At 52.9% G+C, this 20,396-nt stretch overlaps 21 non-coding genes across 21 annotated transcripts; all 21 read right to left on the minus strand.

Moving 5' to 3' along the window:
• Positions 1-57: 57 nt before the first annotated feature.
• Positions 58-128, minus strand: TRNAG-GCC (transfer RNA glycine (anticodon GCC)). The gene has a single exon. It is a non-coding gene; the product is annotated as a tRNA-Gly (tRNA).
• An 88-nt stretch (positions 129-216) lies between these two features.
• On the minus strand, positions 217-287 carry TRNAG-GCC (transfer RNA glycine (anticodon GCC)). Its single transcript has one exon. It is a non-coding gene; the product is annotated as a tRNA-Gly (tRNA).
• Positions 288-1,150: 863 nt separating this feature from the next.
• On the minus strand, positions 1,151-1,223 carry TRNAA-AGC (transfer RNA alanine (anticodon AGC)). Its single transcript has one exon. It is a non-coding gene; the product is annotated as a tRNA-Ala (tRNA).
• Positions 1,224-2,565: 1,342 nt separating this feature from the next.
• On the minus strand, positions 2,566-2,638 carry TRNAA-AGC (transfer RNA alanine (anticodon AGC)). Its single transcript has one exon. It is a non-coding gene; the product is annotated as a tRNA-Ala (tRNA).
• Positions 2,639-3,046: 408 nt separating this feature from the next.
• TRNAG-GCC (transfer RNA glycine (anticodon GCC)) lies at positions 3,047-3,117 on the minus strand. Its single transcript has one exon. It is a non-coding gene; the product is annotated as a tRNA-Gly (tRNA).
• Positions 3,118-3,980: 863 nt separating this feature from the next.
• TRNAA-AGC (transfer RNA alanine (anticodon AGC)) lies at positions 3,981-4,053 on the minus strand. Its single transcript has one exon. It is a non-coding gene; the product is annotated as a tRNA-Ala (tRNA).
• A 1,341-nt stretch (positions 4,054-5,394) lies between these two features.
• Positions 5,395-5,467, minus strand: TRNAA-AGC (transfer RNA alanine (anticodon AGC)). Its single transcript has one exon. It is a non-coding gene; the product is annotated as a tRNA-Ala (tRNA).
• A 408-nt stretch (positions 5,468-5,875) lies between these two features.
• Positions 5,876-5,946, minus strand: TRNAG-GCC (transfer RNA glycine (anticodon GCC)). The gene has a single exon. It is a non-coding gene; the product is annotated as a tRNA-Gly (tRNA).
• An 863-nt stretch (positions 5,947-6,809) lies between these two features.
• On the minus strand, positions 6,810-6,882 carry TRNAA-AGC (transfer RNA alanine (anticodon AGC)). The gene has a single exon. It is a non-coding gene; the product is annotated as a tRNA-Ala (tRNA).
• Positions 6,883-7,290: 408 nt separating this feature from the next.
• Positions 7,291-7,361, minus strand: TRNAG-GCC (transfer RNA glycine (anticodon GCC)). Its single transcript has one exon. It is a non-coding gene; the product is annotated as a tRNA-Gly (tRNA).
• An 863-nt stretch (positions 7,362-8,224) lies between these two features.
• Positions 8,225-8,297, minus strand: TRNAA-AGC (transfer RNA alanine (anticodon AGC)). The gene has a single exon. It is a non-coding gene; the product is annotated as a tRNA-Ala (tRNA).
• A 1,341-nt stretch (positions 8,298-9,638) lies between these two features.
• Positions 9,639-9,711, minus strand: TRNAA-AGC (transfer RNA alanine (anticodon AGC)). Its single transcript has one exon. It is a non-coding gene; the product is annotated as a tRNA-Ala (tRNA).
• A 2,461-nt stretch (positions 9,712-12,172) lies between these two features.
• On the minus strand, positions 12,173-12,243 carry TRNAG-GCC (transfer RNA glycine (anticodon GCC)). Its single transcript has one exon. It is a non-coding gene; the product is annotated as a tRNA-Gly (tRNA).
• An 863-nt stretch (positions 12,244-13,106) lies between these two features.
• On the minus strand, positions 13,107-13,179 carry TRNAA-AGC (transfer RNA alanine (anticodon AGC)). Its single transcript has one exon. It is a non-coding gene; the product is annotated as a tRNA-Ala (tRNA).
• A 408-nt stretch (positions 13,180-13,587) lies between these two features.
• Positions 13,588-13,658, minus strand: TRNAG-GCC (transfer RNA glycine (anticodon GCC)). The gene has a single exon. It is a non-coding gene; the product is annotated as a tRNA-Gly (tRNA).
• Positions 13,659-14,521: 863 nt separating this feature from the next.
• On the minus strand, positions 14,522-14,594 carry TRNAA-AGC (transfer RNA alanine (anticodon AGC)). The gene has a single exon. It is a non-coding gene; the product is annotated as a tRNA-Ala (tRNA).
• A 408-nt stretch (positions 14,595-15,002) lies between these two features.
• TRNAG-GCC (transfer RNA glycine (anticodon GCC)) lies at positions 15,003-15,073 on the minus strand. The gene has a single exon. It is a non-coding gene; the product is annotated as a tRNA-Gly (tRNA).
• Positions 15,074-15,936: 863 nt separating this feature from the next.
• On the minus strand, positions 15,937-16,009 carry TRNAA-AGC (transfer RNA alanine (anticodon AGC)). Its single transcript has one exon. It is a non-coding gene; the product is annotated as a tRNA-Ala (tRNA).
• A 408-nt stretch (positions 16,010-16,417) lies between these two features.
• TRNAG-GCC (transfer RNA glycine (anticodon GCC)) lies at positions 16,418-16,488 on the minus strand. The gene has a single exon. It is a non-coding gene; the product is annotated as a tRNA-Gly (tRNA).
• Positions 16,489-18,765: 2,277 nt separating this feature from the next.
• On the minus strand, positions 18,766-18,838 carry TRNAA-AGC (transfer RNA alanine (anticodon AGC)). Its single transcript has one exon. It is a non-coding gene; the product is annotated as a tRNA-Ala (tRNA).
• A 1,342-nt stretch (positions 18,839-20,180) lies between these two features.
• TRNAA-AGC (transfer RNA alanine (anticodon AGC)) lies at positions 20,181-20,253 on the minus strand. The gene has a single exon. It is a non-coding gene; the product is annotated as a tRNA-Ala (tRNA).
• Between the last annotated feature and the right edge of the window lie 143 nt (positions 20,254-20,396).

Here is a 20,396-nt window from a genome sequence, read left to right on the forward strand (position 1 = left end):
GGAGAGAGCTACCCGGGGGGGGGGAAGGGGGGGCTTTAAAGACAAAGACACCATAATTGCATTGGCCGGGAATCGAACCCGGGCCTCCCGCGTGGCAGGCGAGAATTCTACCACTGAACCACCAATGCGCCACGCCGGGGCCGGCGCCATCACCCTCCTCGCTCAGCTACCCGGGGGGGGGGGAAGGGGGGGCTTTAAAGACAAAGACACCATAATTGCATTGGCCGGGAATCGAACCCGGGCCTCCCGCGTGGCAGGCGAGAATTCTACCACTGAACCACCAATGCGCCACGCCGGGGCCGGCGCCATCACCCTCCTCGCTCAGCTGGTCTAGGAGAGTCCAGCTTTTGCCCAGACTTGACTTGGCATTAGCTTGTCAACATCGATGGAAACGCCTTGTCATCTACATTGTGACTTTGCCAGATGGACCCACTCCCCATGGGATCGGTAGCAAACTAGATCCACATTTTGTTGTTGATGCTCCTCCTCAGCAACAAGAGCAGAGTGGCGCAGCGGAAGCGTGCTGAGCCAAAACCCTCAGCATAAGGATGGCACTGGCACCTTTTGCTTGTCAACATCGATGGAAACGCCTCGTCATCTACATTGTGACTTTGCCAGATGGACCCACTCCCCATGGGATCGGTAGCAAACTAGATCCACATTTTGTTGTCGATGCACCAGCTCGGCAGCAAGAGCAGAGTGGCGCAGCGGAAGCGTGCTGGGCCCATAACCCAGAGGTCGATGGATCGAAACCATCCTCTGCTACGTTGCCTTTTCCTATGCCAGTCGATATTTGCTAGTGGGGCCAAAGGGCGCTCTTTCACACACAAAGAGAAGTTGAACCTGATTCTGGTGGTTAAACGAGTCCAAAACCCTCAGCATAAGGATGGCACGGGCACCTTTTGTGCTAATGCAATATTGTCTCTTGGCAAAGGAAGCCTGGCCGTGCTTTCTTTAATGGATTGCTTTTGTCCAATACTGCCTGCCTGACTTTGGCTGAAGCCACAGCTGCCTCAAAAAAAAAAACGCGTCAACGCCGCCTTGGCACATGTTATGAGGAGGACTCTGGCTTCCCATGTTGCTCGCGGCGCTCGGTTCCAAGCTTCAACAACAAACGCAAAAGCCAGGTGCCTCCCAGGAAGGCAGCGTTTGGAGAATGCGGGCATCGATCCCGCTACCTCTCGCATGCTAAGCGAGCGCTCTACCACTTGAGCTAATCCCCCTTTGCTTGGGCTCCCCGTTGGCGCTATGGCTGATCCCTGTCCTCTTATGTGCTATGCGTAATATATGCAGTTTTGCAAAATCCACAACCTGCTCTGGCCGCTAGACACCAGGACAGCCACCCGTTTTCCGAGCTTCGAAGGTTTGCACTCTCCCTTCCTCAGAGTCCCCCCATTTTTTTTCTCCCTTCGTGAGTCCATTGACAACTGATCCCTTTCGGAAGTATGACCTCATGGGTTTCAATGATGTCATTAGGAGAAGGTGGTTTCCAAAAGAACCTTCCCACCACCTAGTACGTTCTAGACAATAAACACCTTGTGCCTTGATGCATTCCACCGGACTTGAAATTGGCGGGAGAGAGCTACCCGGGGGGGGGGAAGGGGGGGCTTTAAAGACAAAGACACCATAATTGCATTGGCCGGGAACCGAACCCGGGCCTCCCGCGTGGCAGGCGAGAATTCTACCACTGAACCACCAATGCGCCACGCCGGGGCCGGCGCCATCACCCTCCTCGCTCAGCTGGTCTAGGAGAGTCCAGCTTTTGCCCAGACTTGACTTGGCATTAGCTTGTCAACATCGATGGAAACGCCTTGTCATCTACATTGTGACTTTGCCAGATGGACCCACTCCCCATGGGATCGGTAGCAAACTAGATCCACATTTTGTTGTTGATGCTCCTCCTCAGCAACAAGAGCAGAGTGGCGCAGCGGAAGCGTGCTGAGCCAAAACCCTCAGCATAAGGATGGCACTGGCACCTTTTGCTTGTCAACATCGATGGAAACGCCTCGTCATCTACATTGTGACTTTGCCAGATGGACCCACTCCCCATGGGATCGGTAGCAAACTAGATCCACATTTTGTTGTCGATGCACCAGCTCGGCAGCAAGAGCAGAGTGGCGCAGCGGAAGCGTGCTGGGCCCATAACCCAGAGGTCGATGGATCGAAACCATCCTCTGCTACGTTGCCTTTTCCTATGCCAGTCGATATTTGCTAGTGGGGCCAAAGGGCGCTCTTTCACACACAAAGAGAAGTTGAACCTGATTCTGGTGGTTAAACGAGTCCAAAACCCTCAGCATAAGGATGGCACGGGCACCTTTTGTGCTAATGCAATATTGTCTCTTGGCAAAGGAAGCCTGGCCGTGCTTTCTTTAATGGATTGCTTTTGTCCAATACTGCCTGCCTGACTTTGGCTGAAGCCACAGCTGCCTCAAAAAAAAAAACGCGTCAACGCCGCCTTGGCACATGTTATGAGGAGGACTCTGGCTTCCCATGTTGCTCGCGGCGCTCGGTTCCAAGCTTCAACAACAAACGCAAAAGCCAGGTGCCTCCCAGGAAGGCAGCGTTTGGAGAATGCGGGCATCGATCCCGCTACCTCTCGCATGCTAAGCGAGCGCTCTACCACTTGAGCTAATCCCCCTTTGCTTGGGCTCCCCGTTGGCGCTATGGCTGATCCCTGTCCTCTTATGTGCTATGCGTAATATATGCAGTTTTGCAAAATCCACAACCTGCTCTGGCCGCTAGACACCAGGACAGCCACCCGTTTTCCGAGCTTCGAAGGTTTGCACTCTCCCTTCCTCAGAGTCCCCCCATTTTTTTTCTCCCTTCGTGAGTCCATTGACAACTGATCCCTTTCGGAAGTATGACCTCATGGGTTTCAATGATGTCATTAGGAGAAGGTGGTTTCCAAAAGAACCTTCCCACCACCTAGTACGTTCTAGACAATAAACACCTTGTGCCTTGATGCATTCCACCGGACTTGAAATTGGCGGGAGAGAGCTACCCGGGGGGGGGGAAGGGGGGGCTTTAAAGACAAAGACACCATAATTGCATTGGCCGGGAATCGAACCCGGGCCTCCCGCGTGGCAGGCGAGAATTCTACCACTGAACCACCAATGCGCCACGCCGGGGCCGGCGCCATCACCCTCCTCGCTCAGCTGGTCTAGGAGAGTCCAGCTTTTGCCCAGACTTGACTTGGCATTAGCTTGTCAACATCGATGGAAACGCCTTGTCATCTACATTGTGACTTTGCCAGATGGACCCACTCCCCATGGGATCGGTAGCAAACTAGATCCACATTTTGTTGTTGATGCTCCTCCTCAGCAACAAGAGCAGAGTGGCGCAGCGGAAGCGTGCTGAGCCAAAACCCTCAGCATAAGGATGGCACTGGCACCTTTTGCTTGTCAACATCGATGGAAACGCCTCGTCATCTACATTGTGACTTTGCCAGATGGACCCACTCCCCATGGGATCGGTAGCAAACTAGATCCACATTTTGTTGTCGATGCACCAGCTCGGCAGCAAGAGCAGAGTGGCGCAGCGGAAGCGTGCTGGGCCCATAACCCAGAGGTCGATGGATCGAAACCATCCTCTGCTACGTTGCCTTTTCCTATGCCAGTCGATATTTGCTAGTGGGGCCAAAGGGCGCTCTTTCACACACAAAGAGAAGTTGAACCTGATTCTGGTGGTTAAACGAGTCCAAAACCCTCAGCATAAGGATGGCACGGGCACCTTTTGTGCTAATGCAATATTGTCTCTTGGCAAAGGAAGCCTGGCCGTGCTTTCTTTAATGGATTGCTTTTGTCCAATACTGCCTGCCTGACTTTGGCTGAAGCCACAGCTGCCTCAAAAAAAAAAACGCGTCAACGCCGCCTTGGCACATGTTATGAGGAGGACTCTGGCTTCCCATGTTGCTCGCGGCGCTCGGTTCCAAGCTTCAACAACAAACGCAAAAGCCAGGTGCCTCCCAGGAAGGCAGCATTTGGAGAATGCGGGCATCGATCCCGCTACCTCTCGCATGCTAAGCGAGCGCTCTACCACTTGAGCTAATCCCCCTTTGCTTGGGCTCCCCGTTGGCGCTATGGCTGATCCCTGTCCTCTTATGTGCTATGCGTAATATATGCAGTTTTGCAAAATCCACAACCTGCTCTGGCCGCTAGACACCAGGACAGCCACCCGTTTTCCGAGCTTCGAAGGTTTGCACTCTCCCTTCCTCAGAGTCCCCCCATTTTTTTTCTCCCTTCGTGAGTCCATTGACAACTGATCCCTTTCGGAAGTATGACCTCATGGGTTTCAATGATGTCATTAGGAGAAGGTGGTTTCCAAAAGAACCTTCCCACCACCTAGTACGTTCTAGACAATAAACACCTTGTGCCTTGATGCATTCCACCGGACTTGAAATTGGCGGGAGAGAGCTACCCGGGGGGGGGAAGGGGGGGCTTTAAAGACAAAGACACCATAATTGCATTGGCCGGGAACCGAACCCGGGCCTCCCGCGTGGCAGGCGAGAATTCTACCACTGAACCACCAATGCGCCACGCCGGGGCCGGCGCCATCACCCTCCTCGCTCAGCTGGTCTAGGAGAGTCCAGCTTTTGCCCAGACTTGACTTGGCATTAGCTTGTCAACATCGATGGAAACGCCTTGTCATCTACATTGTGACTTTGCCAGATGGACCCACTCCCCATGGGATCGGTAGCAAACTAGATCCACATTTTGTTGTTGATGCTCCTCCTCAGCAACAAGAGCAGAGTGGCGCAGCGGAAGCGTGCTGAGCCAAAACCCTCAGCATAAGGATGGCACTGGCACCTTTTGCTTGTCAACATCGATGGAAACGCCTCGTCATCTACATTGTGACTTTGCCAGATGGACCCACTCCCCATGGGATCGGTAGCAAACTAGATCCACATTTTGTTGTCGATGCACCAGCTCGGCAGCAAGAGCAGAGTGGCGCAGCGGAAGCGTGCTGGGCCCATAACCCAGAGGTCGATGGATCGAAACCATCCTCTGCTACGTTGCCTTTTCCTATGCCAGTCGATATTTGCTAGTGGGGCCAAAGGGCGCTCTTTCACACACAAAGAGAAGTTGAACCTGATTCTGGTGGTTAAACGAGTCCAAAACCCTCAGCATAAGGATGGCACGGGCACCTTTTGTGCTAATGCAATATTGTCTCTTGGCAAAGGAAGCCTGGCCGTGCTTTCTTTAATGGATTGCTTTTGTCCAATACTGCCTGCCTGACTTTGGCTGAAGCCACAGCTGCCTCAAAAAAAAAAACGCGTCAACGCCGCCTTGGCACATGTTATGAGGAGGACTCTGGCTTCCCATGTTGCTCGCGGCGCTCGGTTCCAAGCTTCAACAACAAACGCAAAAGCCAGGTGCCTCCCAGGAAGGCAGCATTTGGAGAATGCGGGCATCGATCCCGCTACCTCTCGCATGCTAAGCGAGCGCTCTACCACTTGAGCTAATCCCCCTTTGCTTGGGCTCCCCGTTGGCGCTATGGCTGATCCCTGTCCTCTTATGTGCTATGCGTAATATATGCAGTTTTGCAAAATCCACAACCTGCTCTGGCCGCTAGACACCAGGACAGCCACCCGTTTTCCGAGCTTCGAAGGTTTGCACTCTCCCTTCCTCAGAGTCCCCCCATTTTTTTTCTCCCTTCGTGAGTCCATTGACAACTGATCCCTTTCGGAAGTATGACCTCATGGGTTTCAATGATGTCATTAGGAGAAGGTGGTTTCCAAAAGAACCTTCCCACCACCTAGTACGTTCTAGACAATAAACACCTTGTGCCTTGATGCATTCCACCGGACTTGAAATTGGCGGGAGAGAGCTACCCGGGGGGGGGGAAGGGGGGGCTTTAAAGACAAAGACACCATAATTGCATTGGCCGGGAATCGAACCCGGGCCTCCCGCGTGGCAGGCGAGAATTCTACCACTGAACCACCAATGCGCCACGCCGGGGCCGGCGCCATCACCCTCCTCGCTCAGCTGGTCTAGGAGAGTCCAGCTTTTGCCCAGACTTGACTTGGCATTAGCTTGTCAACATCGATGGAAACGCCTTGTCATCTACATTGTGACTTTGCCAGATGGACCCACTCCCCATGGGATCGGTAGCAAACTAGATCCACATTTTGTTGTTGATGCTCCTCCTCAGCAACAAGAGCAGAGTGGCGCAGCGGAAGCGTGCTGAGCCAAAACCCTCAGCATAAGGATGGCACTGGCACCTTTTGCTTGTCAACATCGATGGAAACGCCTCGTCATCTACATTGTGACTTTGCCAGATGGACCCACTCCCCATGGGATCGGTAGCAAACTAGATCCACATTTTGTTGTCGATGCACCAGCTCGGCAGCAAGAGCAGAGTGGCGCAGCGGAAGCGTGCTGGGCCCATAACCCAGAGGTCGATGGATCGAAACCATCCTCTGCTACGTTGCCTTTTCCTATGCCAGTCGATATTTGCTAGTGGGGCCAAAGGGCGCTCTTTCACACACAAAGAGAAGTTGAACCTGATTCTGGTGGTTAAACGAGTCCAAAACCCTCAGCATAAGGATGGCACGGGCACCTTTTGTGCTAATGCAATATTGTCTCTTGGCAAAGGAAGCCTGGCCGTGCTTTCTTTAATGGATTGCTTTTGTCCAATACTGCCTGCCTGACTTTGGCTGAAGCCACAGCTGCCTCAAAAAAAAAAACGCGTCAACGCCGCCTTGGCACATGTTATGAGGAGGACTCTGGCTTCCCATGTTGCTCGCGGCGCTCGGTTCCAAGCTTCAACAACAAACGCAAAAGCCAGGTGCCTCCCAGGAAGGCAGCGTTTGGAGAATGCGGGCATCGATCCCGCTACCTCTCGCATGCTAAGCGAGCGCTCTACCACTTGAGCTAATCCCCCTTTGCTTGGGCTCCCCGTTGGCGCTATGGCTGATCCCTGTCCTCTTATGTGCTATGCGTAATATATGCAGTTTTGCAAAATCCACAACCTGCTCTGGCCGCTAGACACCAGGACAGCCACCCGTTTTCCGAGCTTCGAAGGTTTGCACTCTCCCTTCCTCAGAGTCCCCCCATTTTTTTTCTCCCTTCGTGAGTCCATTGACAACTGATCCCTTTCGGAAGTATGACCTCATGGGTTTCAATGATGTCATTAGGAGAAGGTGGTTTCCAAAAGAACCTTCCCACCACCTAGTACGTTCTAGACAATAAACACCTTGTGCCTTGATGCATTCCACCGGACTTGAAATTGGCGGGAGAGAGCTACCCGGGGGGGGGGAAGGGGGGGCTTTAAAGACAAAGACACCATAATTGCATTGGCCGGGAATCGAACCCGGGCCTCCCGCGTGGCAGGCGAGAATTCTACCACTGAACCACCAATGCGCCACGCCGGGGCCGGCGCCATCACCCTCCTCGCTCAGCTGGTCTAGGAGAGTCCAGCTTTTGCCCAGACTTGACTTGGCATTAGCTTGTCAACATCGATGGAAACGCCTTGTCATCTACATTGTGACTTTGCCAGATGGACCCACTCCCCATGGGATCGGTAGCAAACTAGATCCACATTTTGTTGTTGATGCTCCTCCTCAGCAACAAGAGCAGAGTGGCGCAGAGGAAGCGTGCTGAGCCAAAACCCTCAGCATAAGGATGGCACTGGCACCTTTTGCTTGTCAACATCGATGGAAACGCCTCGTCATCTACATTGTGACTTTGCCAGATGGACCCACTCCCCATGGGATCGGTAGCAAACTAGATCCACATTTTGTTGTCGATGCACCAGCTCGGCAGCAAGAGCAGAGTGGCGCAGCGGAAGCGTGCTGGGCCCATAACCCAGAGGTCGATGGATCGAAACCATCCTCTGCTACGTTGCCTTTTCCTATGCCAGTCGATATTTGCTAGTGGGGCCAAAGGGCGCTCTTTCACACACAAAGAGAAGTTGAACCTGATTCTGGTGGTTAAACGAGTCCAAAACCCTCAGCATAAGGATGGCACGGGCACCTTTTGTGCTAATGCAATATTGTCTCTTGGCAAAGGAAGCCTGGCCGTGCTTTCTTTAATGGATTGCTTTTGTCCAATACTGCCTGCCTGACTTTGGCTGAAGCCACAGCTGCCTCAAAAAAAAAAACGCGTCAACGCCGCCTTGGCACATGTTATGAGGAGGACTCTGGCTTCCCATGTTGCTCGCGGCGCTCGGTTCCAAGCTTCAACAACAAACGCAAAAGCCAGGTGCCTCCCAGGAAGGCAGCATTTGGAGAATGCGGGCATCGATCCCGCTACCTCTCGCATGCTAAGCGAGCGCTCTACCACTTGAGCTAATCCCCCTTTGCTTGGGCTCCCCGTTGGCGCTATGGCTGATCCCTGTCCTCTTATGTGCTATGCGTAATATATGCAGTTTTGCAAAATCCACAACCTGCTCTGGCCGCTAGACACCAGGACAGCCACCCGTTTTCCGAGCTTTGAAGGTTTGCACTCTCCCTTCCTCAGAGTCCCCCCATTTTTTTTCTCCCTTCGTGAGTCCATTGACAACTGATCCCTTTCGGAAGTATGACCTCATGGGTTTCAATGATGTCATTAGGAGAAGGTGGTTTCCAAAAGAACCTTCCCACCACCTAGTACGTTCTAGACAATAAACACCTTGTGCCTTGATGCATTCCACCGGACTTGAAATTGGCGGGAGAGAGCTACCCGGGGGGGGGAAGGGGGGGCTTTAAAGACAAAGACACCATAATTGCATTGGCCGGGAACCGAACCCGGGCCTCCCGCGTGGCAGGCGAGAATTCTACCACTGAACCACCAATGCGCCACGCCGGGGCCGGCGCCATCACCCTCCTCGCTCAGCTGGTCTAGGAGAGTCCAGCTTTTGCCCAGACTTGACTTGGCATTAGCTTGTCAACATCGATGGAAACGCCTTGTCATCTACATTGTGACTTTGCCAGATGGACCCACTCCCCATGGGATCGGTAGCAAACTAGATCCACATTTTGTTGTTGATGCTCCTCCTCAGCAACAAGAGCAGAGTGGCGCAGCGGAAGCGTGCTGAGCCAAAACCCTCAGCATAAGGATGGCACTGGCACCTTTTGCTTGTCAACATCGATGGAAACGCCTCGTCATCTACATTGTGACTTTGCCAGATGGACCCACTCCCCATGGGATCGGTAGCAAACTAGATCCACATTTTGTTGTCGATGCACCAGCTCGGCAGCAAGAGCAGAGTGGCGCAGCGGAAGCGTGCTGGGCCCATAACCCAGAGGTCGATGGATCGAAACCATCCTCTGCTACGTTGCCTTTTCCTATGCCAGTCGATATTTGCTAGTGGGGCCAAAGGGCGCTCTTTCACACACAAAGAGAAGTTGAACCTGATTCTGGTGGTTAAACGAGTCCAAAACCCTCAGCATAAGGATGGCACGGGCACCTTTTGTGCTAATGCAATATTGTCTCTTGGCAAAGGAAGCCTGGCCGTGCTTTCTTTAATGGATTGCTTTTGTCCAATACTGCCTGCCTGACTTTGGCTGAAGCCACAGCTGCCTCAAAAAAAAAAACGCGTCAACGCCGCCTTGGCACATGTTATGAGGAGGACTCTGGCTTCCCATGTTGCTCGCGGCGCTCGGTTCCAAGCTTCAACAACAAACGCAAAAGCCAGGTGCCTCCCAGGAAGGCAGCATTTGGAGAATGCGGGCATCGATCCCGCTACCTCTCGCATGCTAAGCGAGCGCTCTACCACTTGAGCTAATCCCCCTTTGCTTGGGCTCCCCGTTGGCGCTATGGCTGATCCCTGTCCTCTTATGTGCTATGCGTAATATATGCAGTTTTGCAAAATCCACAACCTGCTCTGGCCGCTAGACACCAGGACAGCCACCCGTTTTCCGAGCTTTGAAGGTTTGCACTCTCCCTTCCTCAGAGTCCCCCCATTTGTTTTCTCCCTTCGTGAGTCCATTGACAACTGATCCCTTTCGGAAGTATGACCTCATGGGTTTCAATGATGTCATTAGGAGAAGGTGGTTTCCAAAAGAACCTTCCCACCACCTAGTACGTTCTAGACAATAAACACCTTGTGCCTTGATGCATTCCACCGGACTTGAAATTGGCGGGAGAGAGCTACCCGGGGGGGGGGAAGGGGGGGCTTTAAAGACAAAGACACCATAATTGCATTGGCCGGGAACCGAACCCGGGCCTCCCGCGTGGCAGGCGAGAATTCTACCACTGAACCACCAATGCGCCACGCCGGGGCCGGCGCCATCACCCTCCTCGCTCAGCTGGTCTAGGAGAGTCCAGCTTTTGCCCAGACTTGACTTGGCATTAGCTTGTCAACATCGATGGAAACGCCTTGTCATCTACATTGTGACTTTGCCAGATGGACCCACTCCCCATGGGATCGGTAGCAAACTAGATCCACATTTTGTTGTTGATGCTCCTCCTCAGCAACAAGAGCAGAGTGGCGCAGCGGAAGCGTGCTGAGCCAAAACCCTCAGCATAAGGATGGCACTGGCACCTTTTGCTTGTCAACATCGATGGAAACGCCTCGTCATCTACATTGTGACTTTGCCAGATGGACCCACTCCCCATGGGATCGGTAGCAAACTAGATCCACATTTTGTTGTCGATGCACCAGCTCGGCAGCAAGAGCAGAGTGGCGCAGCGGAAGCGTGCTGGGCCCATAACCCAGAGGTCGATGGATCGAAACCATCCTCTGCTACGTTGCCTTTTCCTATGCCAGTCGATATTTGCTAGTGGGGCCAAAGGGCGCTCTTTCACACACAAAGAGAAGTTGAACCTGATTCTGGTGGTTAAACGAGTCCAAAACCCTCAGCATAAGGATGGCACGGGCACCTTTTGTGCTAATGCAATATTGTCTCTTGGCAAAGGAAGCCTGGCCGTGCTTTCTTTAATGGATTGCTTTTGTCCAATACTGCCTGCCTGACTTTGGCTGAAGCCACAGCTGCCTCAAAAAAAAAAACGCGTCAACGCCGCCTTGGCACATGTTATGAGGAGGACTCTGGCTTCCCATGTTGCTCGCGGCGCTCGGTTCCAAGCTTCTTGTTGTTGATGCTCCTCCTCAGCAACAAGAGCAGAGTGGCGCAGCGGAAGCGTGCTGAGCCAAAACCCTCAGCATAAGGATGGCACTGGCACCTTTTGCTTGTCAACATCGATGGAAACGCCTCGTCATCTACATTGTGACTTTGCCAGATGGACCCACTCCCCATGGGATCGGTAGCAAACTAGATCCACATTTTGTTGTCGATGCACCAGCTCAGCAGCAAGAGCAGAGTGGCGCAGCGGAAGCGTGCTGGGCCCATAACCCAGAGGTCGATGGATCGAAACCATCCTCTGCTACGTTGCCTTTTCCTATGCCAGTCGATATTTGCTAGTGGGGCCAAAGGGCGCTCTTTCACACACAAAGAGAAGTTGAACCTGATTCTGGTGGTTAAACGAGTCCAAAACCCTCAGCATAAGGATGGCACGGGCACCTTTTGTGCTAATGCAATATTGTCTCTTGGCAAAGGAAGCCTGGCCGTGCTTTCTTTAATGGATTGCTTTTGTCCAATACTGCCTGCCTGACTTTGGCTGAAGCCACAGCTGCCTCAAAAAAAAAAACGCGTCAACGCCGCCTTGGCACATGTTATGAGGAGGACTCTGGCTTCCCATGTTGCTCGCGGCGCTCGGTTCCAAGCTTCAACAACAAACGCAAAAGCCAGGTGCCTCCCAGGAAGGCAGCGTTTGGAGAATGCGGGCATCGATCCCACTACCTCTCGCATGCTAAGCGAGCGCTCTACCACTTGAGCTAATCCCCCTTTGCTTGGGCTCCCCGTTGGCGCTATGGCTGATCCCTGTCCTCTTATGTGCTATGCGAAATATATGCAGTTTTGCAAAATCCACAACCTGCTCTGGCCGCTAGACACCAGGACAGCCACCCGTTTTCCGAGCTTCGAAGGTTTGCACTCTCCCTTCCTCAGAGTCCCCCCATTTTTTTTCTCCCTTCGTGAGTCCATTGACAACTGATCCCTTTCGGAAGTATGACCTCATGGGTTTCAATGATGTCATTAGGAGAAGGTGGTTTCCAAAAGAACCTTCCCACCACCTAGTACGTTCTAGACAATAAACACCTTGTGCCTTGATGCATTCCACCGGACTTGAAATTGGCGGGAGAGAGCTACCCGGGGGGGGGGAAGGGGGGGCTTTAAAGACAAAGACACCATAATTGCATTGGCCGGGAATCGAACCCGGGCCTCCCGCGTGGCAGGCGAGAATTCTACCACTGAACCACCAATGCGCCACGCCGGGGCCGGCGCCATCACCCTCCTCGCTCAGCTGGTCTAGGAGAGTCCAGCTTTTGCCCAGACTTGACTTGGCATTAGCTTGTCAACATCGATGGAAACGCCTTGTCATCTACATTGTGACTTTGCCAGATGGACCCACTCCCCATGGGATCGGTAGCAAACTAGATCCACATTTTGTTGTTGATGCTCCTCCTCAGCAACAAGAGCAGAGTGGCGCAGCGGAAGCGTGCTGAGCCAAAACCCTCAGCATAAGGATGGCACTGGCACCTTTTGCTTGTCAACATCGATGGAAACGCCTCGTCATCTACATTGTGACTTTGCCAGATGGACCCACTCCCCATGGGATCGGTAGCAAACTAGATCCACATTTTGTTGTCGATGCACCAGCTCGGCAGCAAGAGCAGAGTGGCGCAGCGGAAGCGTGCTGGGCCCATAACCCAGGGGTCGATGGATCGAAACCATCCTCTGCTACGTTGCCTTTTCCTATGCCAGTCGATATTTGCTAGTGGGGCCAAAGGGCGCTCTTTCACACACAAAGAGAAGTTGAACCTGATTCTGGTGGTTAAACGAGTCCAAAACCCTCAGCATAAGGATGGCACGGGCACCTTTTGTGCTAATGCAATATTGTCTCTTGGCAAAGGAAGCCTGGCCGTGCTTTCTTTAATGGATTGCTTTTGTCCAATACTGCCTGCCTGACTTTGGCTGAAGCCACAGCTGCCTCAAAAAAAAAAACGCGTCAACGCCGCCTTGGCACATGTTATGAGGAGGACTCTGGCTTCCCATGTTGCTCGCGGCGCTCGGTTCCAAGCTTCAACAACAAACGCAAAAGCCAGGTGCCTCCCAGGAAGGCAGCGTTTGGAGAATGCGGGCATCGATCCCGCTACCTCTCGCATGCTAAGCGAGCGCTCTACCACTTGAGCTAATCCCCCTTTGCTTGGGCTCCCCGTTGGCGCTATGGCTGATCCCTGTCCTCTTATGTGCTATGCGTAATATATGCAGTTTTGCAAAATCCACAACCTGCTCTGGCCGCTAGACACCAGGACAGCCACCCGTTTTCCGAGCTTCGAAGGTTTGCACTCTCCCTTCCTCAGAGTCCCCCCATTTTTTTTCTCCCTTCGTGAGTCCATTGACAACTGATCCCTTTCGGAAGTATGACCTCATGGGTTTCAATGATGTCATTAGGAGAAGGTGGTTTCCAAAAGAACCTTCCCACCACCTAGTACGTTCTAGACAATAAACACCTTGTGCCTTGATGCATTCCACCGGACTTGAAATTGGCGGGAGAGAGCTACCCGGGGGGGGGGAAGGGGGGGCTTTAAAGACAAAGACACCATAATTGCATTGGCCGGGAATCGAACCCGGGCCTCCCGCGTGGCAGGCGAGAATTCTACCACTGAACCACCAATGCGCCACGCCGGGGCCGGCGCCATCACCCTCCTCGCTCAGCTGGTCTAGGAGAGTCCAGCTTTTGCCCAGACTTGACTTGGCATTAGCTTGTCAACATCGATGGAAACGCCTTGTCATCTACATTGTGACTTTGCCAGATGGACCCACTCCCCATGGGATCGGTAGCAAACTAGATCCACATTTTGTTGTTGATGCTCCTCCTCAGCAACAAGAGCAGAGTGGCGCAGCGGAAGCGTGCTGAGCCAAAACCCTCAGCATAAGGATGGCACTGGCACCTTTTGCTTGTCAACATCGATGGAAACGCCTCGTCATCTACATTGTGACTTTGCCAGATGGACCCACTCCCCATGGGATCGGTAGCAAACTAGATCCACATTTTGTTGTCGATGCACCAGCTCGGCAGCAAGAGCAGAGTGGCGCAGCGGAAGCGTGCTGGGCCCATAACCCAGAGGTCGATGGATCGAAACCATCCTCTGCTACGTTGCCTTTTCCTATGCCAGTCGATATTTGCTAGTGGGGCCAAAGGGCGCTCTTTCACACACAAAGAGAAGTTGAACCTGATTCTGGTGGTTAAACGAGTCCAAAACCCTCAGCATAAGGATGGCACGGGCACCTTTTGTGCTAATGCAATATTGTCTCTTGGCAAAGGAAGCCTGGCCGTGCTTTCTTTAATGGATTGCTTTTGTCCAATACTGCCTGCCTGACTTTGGCTGAAGCCACAGCTGCCTCAAAAAAAAAAACGCGTCAACGCCGCCTTGGCACATGTTATGAGGAGGACTCTGGCTTCCCATGTTGCTCGCGGCGCTCGGTTCCAAGCTTCAACAACAAACGCAAAAGCCAGGTGCCTCCCAGGAAGGCAGCGTTTGGAGAATGCGGGCATCGATCCCGCTACCTCTCGCATGCTAAGCGAGCGCTCTACCACTTGAGCTAATCCCCCTTTGCTTGGGCTCCCCGTTGGCGCTATGGCTGATCCCTGTCCTCTTATGTGCTATGCGTAATATATGCAGTTTTGCAAAATCCACAACCTGCTCTGGCCGCTAGACACCAGGACAGCCACCCGTTTTCCGAGCTTCGAAGGTTTGCACTCTCCCTTCCTCAGAGTCCCCCCATTTTTTTTCTCCCTTCGTGAGTCCATTGACAACTGATCCCTTTCGGAAGTATGACCTCATGGGTTTCAATGATGTCATTAGGAGAAGGTGGTTTCCAAAAGAACCTTCCCACCACCTAGTACGTTCTAGACAATAAACACCTTGTGCCTTGATGCATTCCACCGGACTTGAAATTGGCGGGAGAGAGCTACCCGGGGGGGGGGAAGGGGGGGCTTTAAAGACAAAGACACCATAATTGCATTGGCCGGGAATCGAACCCGGGCCTCCCGCGTGGCAGGCGAGAATTCTACCACTGAACCACCAATGCGCCACGCCGGGGCCGGCGCCATCACCCTCCTCGCTCAGCTGGTCTAGGAGAGTCCAGCTTTTGCCCAGACTTGACTTGGCATTAGCTTGTCAACATCGATGGAAACGCCTTGTCATCTACATTGTGACTTTGCCAGATGGACCCACTCCCCATGGGATCGGTAGCAAACTAGATCCACATTTTGTTGTTGATGCTCCTCCTCAGCAACAAGAGCAGAGTGGCGCAGCGGAAGCGTGCTGAGCCAAAACCCTCAGCATAAGGATGGCACTGGCACCTTTTGCTTGTCAACATCGATGGAAACGCCTCGTCATCTACATTGTGACTTTGCCAGATGGACCCACTCCCCATGGGATCGGTAGCAAACTAGATCCACATTTTGTTGTCGATGCACCAGCTCGGCAGCAAGAGCAGAGTGGCGCAGCGGAAGCGTGCTGGGCCCATAACCCAGAGGTCGATGGATCGAAACCATCCTCTGCTACGTTGCCTTTTCCTATGCCAGTCGATATTTGCTAGTGGGGCCAAAGGGCGCTCTTTCACACACAAAGAGAAGTTGAACCTGATTCTGGTGGTTAAACGAGTCCAAAACCCTCAGCATAAGGATGGCACGGGCACCTTTTGTGCTAATGCAATATTGTCTCTTGGCAAAGGAAGCCTGGCCGTGCTTTCTTTAATGGATTGCTTTTGTCCAATACTGCCTGCCTGACTTTGGCTGAAGCCACAGCTGCCTCAAAAAAAAAAACGCGTCAACGCCGCCTTGGCACATGTTATGAGGAGGACTCTGGCTTCCCATGTTGCTCGCGGCGCTCGGTTCCAAGCTTCAACAACAAACGCAAAAGCCAGGTGCCTCCCAGGAAGGCAGCGTTTGGAGAATGCGGGCATCGATCCCGCTACCTCTCGCATGCTAAGCGAGCGCTCTACCACTTGAGCTAATCCCCCTTTGCTTGGGCTCCCCGTTGGCGCTATGGCTGATCCCTGTCCTCTTATGTGCTATGCGTAATATATGCAGTTTTGCAAAATCCACAACCTGCTCTGGCCGCTAGACACCAGGACAGCCACCCGTTTTCCGAGCTTCGAAGGTTTGCACTCTCCCTTCCTCAGAGTCCCCCCATTTTTTTTCTCCCTTCGTGAGTCCATTGACAACTGATCCCTTTCGGAAGTATGACCTCATGGGTTTCAATGATGTCATTAGGAGAAGGTGGTTTCCAAAAGAACCTTCCCACCACCTAGTACGTTCTAGACAATAAACACCTTGTGCCTTGATGCATTCCACCGGACTTGAAATTGGCGGGAGAGAGCTACCCAGGGGGGGGAAGGGGGGGGCTTTAAAGACAAAGACACCATAATTGCATTGGCCGGGAATCGAACCCGGGCCTCCCGCGTGGCAGGCGAGAATTCTACCACTGAACCACCAATGCGCCACGCTGGGGCCGGCGCCATCACCCTCCTCGCTCAGCTGGTCTAGGAGAGTCCAGCTTTTGCCCAGACTTGACTTGGCATTAGCTTGTCAACATCGATGGAAACGCCTTGTCATCTACATTGTGACTTTGCCAGATGGACCCACTCCCCATGGGATCGGTAGCAAACTAGATCCACATTTTGTTGTTGATGCTCCTCCTCAGCAACAAGAGCAGAGTGGCGCAGCGGAAGCGTGCTGAGCCAAAACCCTCAGCATAAGGATGGCACTGGCACCTTTTGCTTGTCAACATCGATGGAAACGCCTCGTCATCTACATTGTGACTTTGCCAGATGGACCCACTCCCCATGGGATCGGTAGCAAACTAGATCCACATTTTGTTGTCGATGCACCAGCTCGGCAGCAAGAGCAGAGTGGCGCAGCGGAAGCGTGCTGGGCCCATAACCCAGAGGTCGATGGATCGAAACCATCCTCTGCTACGTTGCCTTTTCCTATGCCAGTCGATATTTGCTAGTGGGGCCAAAGGGCGCTCTTTCACACACAAAGAGAAGTTGAACCTGATTCTGGTGGTTAAACGAGTCCAAAACCCTCAGCATAAGGATGGCACGGGCACCTTTTGTGCTAATGCAATATTGTCTCTTGGCAAAGGAAGCCTGGCCGTGCTTTCTTTAATGGATTGCTTTTGTCCAATACTGCCTGCCTGACTTTGGCTGAAGCCACAGCTGCCTCAAAAAAAAAAACGCGTCAACGCCGCCTTGGCACATGTTATGAGGAGGACTCTGGCTTCCCATGTTGCTCGCGGCGCTCGGTTCCAAGCTTCAACAACAAACGCAAAAGCCAGGTGCCTCCCAGGAAGGCAGCGTTTGGAGAATGCGGGCATCGATCCCACTACCTCTCGCATGCTAAGCGAGCGCTCTACCACTTGAGCTAATCCCCCTTTGCTTGGGCTCCCCATTGGCGCTATGGCTGATCCCTGTCCTCTTATGTGCTATGCGTAATATATGCAGTTTTGCAAAATCCACAACCTGCTCTGGCCGCTAGACACCAGGACAGCCACCCGTTTTCCGAGCTTTGAAGGTTTGCACTCTCCCTTCCTCAGAGTCCCCCCATTTTTTTTCTCCCTTCGTGAGTCCATTGACAACTGATCCCTTTCGGAAGTATGACCTCATGGGTTTCAATGATGTCATTAGGAGAAGGTGGTTTCCAAAAGAACCTTCCCACCACCTAGTACGTTCTAGACAATAAACACCTTGTGCCTTGATGCATTCCACCGGACTTGAAATTGGCGGGAGAGAGCTACCCGGGGGGGGGAAGGGGGGGCTTTAAAGACAAAGACACCATAATTGCATTGGCCGGGAACCGAACCCGGGCCTCCCGCGTGGCAGGCGAGAATTCTACCACTGAACCACCAATGCGCCACGCCGGGGCCGGCGCCATCACCCTCCTCGCTCAGCTGGTCTAGGAGAGTCCAGCTTTTGCCCAGACTTGACTTGGCATTAGCTTGTCAACATCGATGGAAACGCCTTGTCATCTACATTGTGACTTTGCCAGATGGACCCACTCCCCATGGGATCGGTAGCAAACTAGATCCACATTTTGTTGTTGATGCTCCTCCTCAGCAACAAGAGCAGAGTGGCGCAGCGGAAGCGTGCTGAGCCAAAACCCTCAGCATAAGGATGGCACTGGCACCTTTTGCTTGTCAACATCGATGGAAACGCCTCGTCATCTACATTGTGACTTTGCCAGATGGACCCACTCCCCATGGGATCGGTAGCAAACTAGATCCACATTTTGTTGTCGATGCACCAGCTCGGCAGCAAGAGCAGAGTGGCGCAGCGGAAGCGTGCTGGGCCCATAACCCAGAGGTCGATGGATCGAAACCATCCTCTGCTACGTTGCCTTTTCCTATGCCAGTCGATATTTGCTAGTGGGGCCAAAGGGCGCTCTTTCACACACAAAGAGAAGTTGAACCTGATTCTGGTGGTTAAACGAGTCCAAAACCCTCAGCATAAGGATGGCACGGGCACCTTTTGTGCTAATGCAATATTGTCTCTTGGCAAAGGAAGCCTGGCCGTGCTTTCTTTAATGGATTGCTTTTGTCCAATACTGCCTGCCTGACTTTGGCTGAAGCCACAGCTGCCTCAAAAAAAAAAACGCGTCAACGCCGCCTTGGCACATGTTATGAGGAGGACTCTGGCTTCCCATGTTGCTCGCGGCGCTCGGTTCCAAGCTTCAACAACAAACGCAAAAGCCAGGTGCCTCCCAGGAAGGCAGCATTTGGAGAATGCGGGCATCGATCCCGCTACCTCTCGCATGCTAAGCGAGCGCTCTACCACTTGAGCTAATCCCCCTTTGCTTGGGCTCCCCGTTGGCGCTATGGCTGATCCCTGTCCTCTTATGTGCTATGCGTAATATATGCAGTTTTGCAAAATCCACAACCTGCTCTGGCCGCTAGACACCAGGACAGCCACCCGTTTTCCGAGCTTTGAAGGTTTGCACTCTCCCTTCCTCAGAGTCCCCCCATTTTTTTTCTCCCTTCGTGAGTCCATTGACAACTGATCCCTTTCGGAAGTATGACCTCATGGGTTTCAATGATGTCATTAGGAGAAGGTGGTTTCCAAAAGAACCTTCCCACCACCTAGTACGTTCTAGACAATAAACACCTTGTGCCTTGATGCATTCCACCGGACTTGAAATTGGCGGGAGAGAGCTACCCGGGGGGGGGGAAGGGGGGGCTTTAAAGACAAAGACACCATAATTGCATTGGCCGGGAACCGAACCCGGGCCTCCCGCGTGGCAGGCGAGAATTCTACCACTGAACCACCAATGCGCCACGCCGGGGCCGGCGCCATCACCCTCCTCGCTCAGCTGGTCTAGGAGAGTCCAGCTTTTGCCCAGACTTGACTTGGCATTAGCTTGTCAACATCGATGGAAACGCCTTGTCATCTACATTGTGACTTTGCCAGATGGACCCACTCCCCATGGGATCGGTAGCAAACTAGATCCACATTTTGTTGTTGATGCTCCTCCTCAGCAACAAGAGCAGAGTGGCGCAGCGGAAGCGTGCTGAGCCAAAACCCTCAGCATAAGGATGGCACTGGCACCTTTTGCTTGTCAACATCGATGGAAACGCCTCGTCATCTACATTGTGACTTTGCCAGATGGACCCACTCCCCATGGGATCGGTAGCAAACTAGATCCACATTTTGTTGTCGATGCACCAGCTCGGCAGCAAGAGCAGAGTGGCGCAGCGGAAGCGTGCTGGGCCCATAACCCAGAGGTCGATGGATCGAAACCATCCTCTGCTACGTTGCCTTTTCCTATGCCAGTCGATATTTGCTAGTGGGGCCAAAGGGCGCTCTTTCACACACAAAGAGAAGTTGAACCTGATTCTGGTGGTTAAACGAGTCCAAAACCCTCAGCATAAGGATGGCACGGGCACCTTTTGTGCTAATGCAATATTGTCTCTTGGCAAAGGAAGCCTGGCCGTGCTTTCTTTAATGGATTGCTTTTGTCCAATACTGCCTGCCTGACTTTGGCTGAAGCCACAGCTGCCTCAAAAAAAAAAACGCGTCAACGCCGCCTTGGCACATGTTATGAGGAGGACTCTGGCTTCCCATGTTGCTCGCGGCGCTCGGTTCCAAGCTTCAACAACAAACGCAAAAGCCAGGTGCCTCCCAGGAAGGCAGCATTTGGAGAATGCGGGCATCGATCCCGCTACCTCTCGCATGCTAAGCGAGCGCTCTACCACTTGAGCTAATCCCCCTTTGCTTGGGCTCCCCGTTGGCGCTATGGCTGATCCCTGTCCTCTTATGTGCTATGCGTAATATATGCAGTTTTGCAAAATCCACAACCTGCTCTGGCCGCTAGACACCAGGACAGCCACCCGTTTTCCGAGCTTCGAAGGTT

The sequence above is a fragment of the Aquarana catesbeiana genome, linkage group LG04, assembly GCF_042186555.1.
Source record: "Aquarana catesbeiana isolate 2022-GZ linkage group LG04, ASM4218655v1, whole genome shotgun sequence".
NCBI lineage: Eukaryota > Metazoa > Chordata > Amphibia > Anura > Ranidae > Aquarana > Aquarana catesbeiana.